Source organism: Hipposideros armiger, unplaced genomic scaffold, assembly GCF_001890085.2.
Source record: "Hipposideros armiger isolate ML-2016 unplaced genomic scaffold, ASM189008v1 scaffold_1317, whole genome shotgun sequence".
Lineage (NCBI taxonomy): Eukaryota > Metazoa > Chordata > Mammalia > Chiroptera > Hipposideridae > Hipposideros > Hipposideros armiger.
In genome coordinates this window covers 143990-150115 of record NW_017732667.1, presented here as the reverse complement: position 1 = coordinate 150115, position 6126 = coordinate 143990, and the positions used below count along the sequence as shown (strand labels likewise).

General features: G+C 39.9%; 1 protein-coding gene across 1 annotated transcript in view; it reads right to left on the bottom strand.

Moving 5' to 3' along the window:
• The window catches only part of LOC109377194 (contactin-associated protein-like 5), a gene marked incomplete at its 3' end in the record, with an annotated part of 226472 nt that overhangs the window by 165067 nt on the left and 55279 nt on the right, over positions 1-6126 (bottom strand). The gene's annotated exons all lie outside the window — the stretch shown is intronic.

Below are 6126 nucleotides of genomic sequence, written 5' to 3'. Positions count from 1 at the left end.
GTCTTCTCTTCTCCACGCATCCAAACCCTACACATCTTTCATCTCCACACTTCCTACACCTACACTTCTCTTCCCTCTCATCCCTATTCTTCTCTTCCTAATTCCTAAAACACATATTATTTATTAAGCTCTCTGGTTATGCAGCTCAACAGGCTTGATGTATTTTAAACAGCACAGATTTTGTTTCAAACTTCATTTGATCCTAGCCCTTTCAGTGAATGTGCAGCATTAAACAAGGAATTCAGTCTCTCAAAGCCTCACATTTCTCATATGTAAAAAAAGACACATCTATTTTGAAAGGTTTTTCTGAGGGATAACTTATGAAAGTGTTTGTATAGTGGTTAAGACATAGTTTGCAATTAATAGATATGTTCTTAGTTTCTTTTTTAAGCTACTACTGTGTTTATATAATACACCCAACATAACCCAGTATTCCATTTCCATAGTCTTCTATAGTTTTCTTGTCATTTCCTCTATAGAAACCACGTACTTCAACAACACTGTGGATGGCATAAAAGACAGGACCATGCCTTATGTTTCTTCTTTAGTTACATTAGCCTTAAGGATTTTGTTGAAAATACAGGAACTAATCAATAAATAGTTGATATTGATTAGTTATAGTCTCATAGATAATAGGGAAAATTGATGGCTTTACCTTCAACCCCAGCTAATGTAATCAATATAAATCCCATGAGAGAGTTTACTCTTAGGCAGTTCTTTGCAAGCTCTCTTCCTCCTATTTTTATTGGAGGAAAATAAATAGTCTCATCAAAAGTTTATGGTTCTTTCGTTTTTGCCCAGAAAGTTAAATAAAAATAAGAGCATAATGGGACTGATAATTTCTGCAATTTTGCAATCATCCCCAGATCAATAATAAATAGATTAATTTACTGCCACTTTATTGTAGCAGAAGAGGCAGCATGCAGCAAGAAGATCTGGACTAGGAAACATATCTTGAACTCAAACAATTACACTTTGGGGTAAACCAAATAACCTTTAGGTTTCTTTATAATCAAATTCTACAATTTTGTAAAGAATCCCTCCTCTAACTGACTTTACACGGTACATGTAATACTTGAGAATGATTTTTTTTTTAAGATTTTTATTGGGGAATTGGGGAAGGAGAACAGACAATTTGCTGTCCTTTTGTTCTTCAGTCTAGTTGTGGAGGATATGGATTCACTGGCCCATGTTTGTATTATTGTTGTGCTCTTCCCAGGTGAGGCAGATCAGTCACCGGCCACTGGATGGCTGCTCACGTCGGCTCTTCTTGGCAAATCACACTAGCTGCCAGCCACTCACGGTAGCTCATGGCAGCCCACTGCAGCTTTACTGCAGCCTACACCGTCGCTGGCAACTGATGGCAGCTCAGCTGTTTCTCACCATCTTAGCTATAGAGGGCACAGCATCACTAACCCTAATGTGGGAACAGAACTGGGGCCTGCTGCTCAGAGCTGGCACCCAAGTCAACTGTTAACCAACACGCCACTCGGCTGGCCCTGAAGAATGATTTTTGTTAAGCTGCTTTGCAAAGCTTTGCTACTCTGAAAATATTAGAGAACCTTGAAGGAGGGAGGGCACAAGCACCATGGGTAAAGCATAGGCTGGTAAGTTAGCCTCACGAAGAACCAAAGTTTTACCTATTTCATCTTCCATCTGCGCCACCTAAGGCAAGCTTCTGACACCTTCTGAAACCTAAATACTTCTTTTGTAAAATTGGGGAAACACTAGGAAGGTAGGGAAAAGATGATTGAGATAATGCAAGGCAAATGATGGTGCACACTAATCCAACCAAATGTTTGCTTTTGTCCTCTGGTATTTAAAAAGACTGGGGATCTCGACTTCTGAGAAGAGAGCATAGGCAGACTTTTCTATTTGATCCACTAAGCACAATGAAAAATTGCAGGCATTAATTAAAACAAGCATAAGAAGACTGAAACTTGGAAAGAAAAAGCAGGCCAGCTAGGAACCTTGGGACCTGAGGACTGACACAATGTTGAGTGTCCTCAGTTTCCTTTTTGCCTCATATCTCAAACATGGGCCTAAAGAAGCTGGCAACCTGTAAACACCAATGAGGGTAGACAAAATAATATCCTGACAGAAGCCTGTTTATTCTAAGCAAATGAACAGGAAAATAACAACCTTGTAATCAGAAACCTTATAGCCAATATCTGTTTTGCTCCAGACAAACACTACAAGAAAAAATTGTGACCCCACTTCTACCTGTGCAAAGGCTGAGTAAGGAAATGACACTTCCACCCTCATGAGGCTGTAACGAGACACTGAGGGGTTTCAAACAAGGCCAAGCAGGGTGCCAGGACGTTCACTCCACTGGCAGTAATGAGACCCCACCCACGGTTTTGGTGGAGACCACATGGGGATCCAGAATTCTTATGCCTTCCCAGCAGTAATTATGGTGCCAATGGAAACTAAGTAGGAAACCTCGATTTCTACACCTACATGGCACTCATGAGGTGCTGCTCCCTTTGACTGCCAGAACAGAGTCCAAAAAAAGCCAGTGAAAACAAACATATAATTAACATCCAGATTCACATAACGTAATATGAAAATACCCAAATTTGAGCTGGAAATNGGAAGGATTAGACACTCCCAGTAGTATATCTGGAGTCAGTCAACTTAAAGACTTGTCATCATATCATCACTCAGCAAAATGATGAACCACCAACCAGACATAAGGAAAAACTTCAGTACATTTCGCCTTGAAACTTTTGAAAACCTTCAGCCACATTGGGAAGAGCAGACATTAGAGCAGACTGGAAAAGTAGTCCAGTAGCTTTGTGTACCTAGTATGTGCAGAGCCTTTGGTAATTTTAATAAAAATAGTGAGTGGCGGTGATGCCCCTGCCATTCACTGAAAGAGTTGTTTTGGCATGGAAGGCTTTCATGTGGCCCATGTTTCACCTTCCTTCTTCCTCTACTTTGAAGCTGGTGTGGTCAGGTCTGGCTCGTAAAGCTTTCAGACCAGAGGACAGGCATAGGTCACACTGCCAGAGGGGAAGGCATGTCTCTTGCTGCTGCTGCCTGCCCCAGGTCCTTCTTCATTATCTCAAACCTTACAGCCACAGTGAGACCAGAGGTCAGAGGGCAGGGAGTCCCCTCCCCCACAGTTGTCAGACCTAGAAGCTCTGACATTGATGTCTGGTAAGAGCATAGAAAAATCATACTTCTTAAAATGCTTGTCAATGTGTGAGAATCTCCACTTTGAAATCCTGGAGACAAAAGAACTGGGGTTCCCCAGAATCTGAGCGATTCTTGCCATCATGTCCAGCTTTGTGTGCAGTCTGGGTCACTTTGTCCTGTAGTGCACTTCATCTGGAGCTCCTGGAAAATGTTTCTCAGGTCTCAAAACTAGCAAGATATATGTTGCAACAAACAACTGATTATTTTTAGTCTTTTGGGCACTGGCTTTTGTGACTAACCATGAATTTATCTCTCCACTGAGCACTTGGAAGTCAAAAGCAAAATTTACTACCTATTGCTAATGTTTTTCTTGGCATTAGTATTTCCTTATTTTGTGCATCATGTGACTGCCTTACTTGTTTAGTTATTGTGGGTTTTTTGTACGTTTGTGCATGACCTCAAACACTATGGACTAAGGTAATGCATAACTGTATAAAGAAGTGAGTGTGGAGGGCAGGCACAGCGGGGAGAAATAAGGTCTGGGGCTCAATCTCTTTGGCCCTTCAAATGACCCTACTTGGACTTTAAATAGGTACATAAGTACTTGCACAACTGGCGAATATTGAAGATATTGAACAATGATGAACAGGGAAATGTGAGTGAGGAAATCTGAGGTCTCTAGCTACGTGATGTTTGGGTACCTCACTAGATCTGTTTATCTCTTTGTTCTCTATAAAATAAAATCATTGAGCTTCTTGAAGTTGGCAAACCATTGTTTTGGGGACAAATTCTGCTTTTGATCTGTTTGTACAGCCTTAGCTAAGAATGCATTTTAAATTTTGAAGAATTATTAAAGAATAAGAAGGAGGAGGAGGAGGAGGAGGAGGATAGGCAACAGAGATGGTGTATAGCCCACGCCCTAATTTATTTATTTTCTGACCCTTTGACAAAGTTGGCCAATCCCTAGCCCAGTGGAATATAGTCTTCAAACCCTCTGTTTCCATGTCTCTAGCTTTACTCCAATAGGCTGTTGAGTCAAATAAATTCTTTAACAGGCCTGTATCTTAGTCACCCCTTCCCCTGATAATAGGTCCTATATAACCTGATATTGTAATAAGACAATTGTAAAGCCCAGAAAAGGATCATAGGGTTAAAAAAAAGTNTGCAGTGCAGCATTTTAAAGGTAAGATTCTGTAGGAAGAGGAAGGCAGTATCCACATTGTGGTTTTCCATGGATTAATTTACTGTGTTCTATAGCCTTTTGCTTATCCCTCATGAGGCTACCACCTTATTGGTGGATAATGCCAGTTCTGAGGTAGTCACCATCAGATCTTGTGTCCACATTTCACCCCCAAAATGGCCCCTACCTGTGAACCTCCTGTGTTCCAGGTACTCTACGCACCTGGAGCCATGTAATCTTCAGGGCCTTCATTGGTTACTATGGTGCCTTTGACAGTTTAGGGAAAATGTTTCCCTGCTCAACATACTTTACCTTTATATATTGGAAATGCTTTTAATATACTGATTTTAAAACAAACCTAAAGCATTGGGGTCATCTGCATGAATTGTTGCAATAAATATACAAATCTATCGTGTCTCCAATGTGGGCAGGGTCCCCTCAGCTGAGGTATCATCGCACAGTATTCAACCAACAACAACATATCAATAGCCTTGGTATATATTACTATTCCTATTTTGAGATGAAGGAAGTAGGGCTTGCCCAGATGCATAGAATTTCCCTAATCACATTACTTTGGAAAATGACAGAGTAGACATTAAACTAATGTAGGTCTGACTCCGAAGTTCCTGTTCTTTCTATTGTCTGAAATGCTGATTACCCAAAGTGTTAGTTCACTCTGCTCCTCTATGCAAAGAAGAAGTAATTTGAGTTTTCACATTTAGATTATCTCCTCTAATAACTCTGCAACCTTTTCTGATTCATTGTACTAAAGCACTTCCAATTCATTAGGCATTCCTTCTCTTTAGTCTGTGTTCCAAACCTCATTATTCAACATTTATCTACACCACACTGCATGTGCCATCCATTAGTTCTCTATTAGCCTGAGGTGCCCAAATGAGCAAATTTCTCCTCCATCAGAATGCATTGCACTTCATTATTTATTGTTCCCATAATATAGTACCATCTGCAAATTTTCAAGCTTGGTTTTGAACACTGAGGCTGTGATATCAGTACTACAAATCATGCAAGATAATGCTAGCTTGAAATAAGCATCTTTATTTTCACCTCATCAAGCTCACATGCAAAGACAATACTATTATTATTGTACTCCATTGTCTACAAGCTATTTTTCCTGTCTTGTACCAGAGTATGGAGTTTAAAGAGAGTGGGAAAACAAGAAGTTCAAGCCAGAGACTTGCAAGATGAAATATCAACCGTGAATGTGTTGTGCTTTACCTTTATAATGTCAAACATTCTTTAAATTTTAATGTGGCTATGGGTGCACGTTCCACCTAAAAGAAAAAGATCCTGTCACCTCCTTTACTAACCTAAAACATCTAGTGTCTGATCATTCATAGTCAGGCATTTACAGAGAATCAGCCAATATTCATCTGATGCCAAATTAGTAGAGTTGCTGATTCTTAAATAATCATCACTCTTTCAAAATGCAAGTCAAAAACCTACAGTGAGTTATCAAAATAGGTACCACTTATTGAACATTGATGACAGGTTGGCCTCAACTAGAGACTTCAAAGGTATCTACTGTTCCTCACCAACAGTGCTCAGGTAGCTACTTTTGTTTCCCATTTCACAGATAAGAACATGAAGGATGAGAAAGGCCAAGGTACTTGCTAAAACCACACAGCAAAGTATACCAGAACAAGATTCCAACACAAGATTGCCTAGTTGCACAGGCCATGGTCTGGTCAACAAAAATATTCAGCCTCTTATGTGATAATAATTATGAAACCAAAGACATGAACAAAATGAAAAAGACCTTGTAAAATCTAGCAATTTAAAAAAAA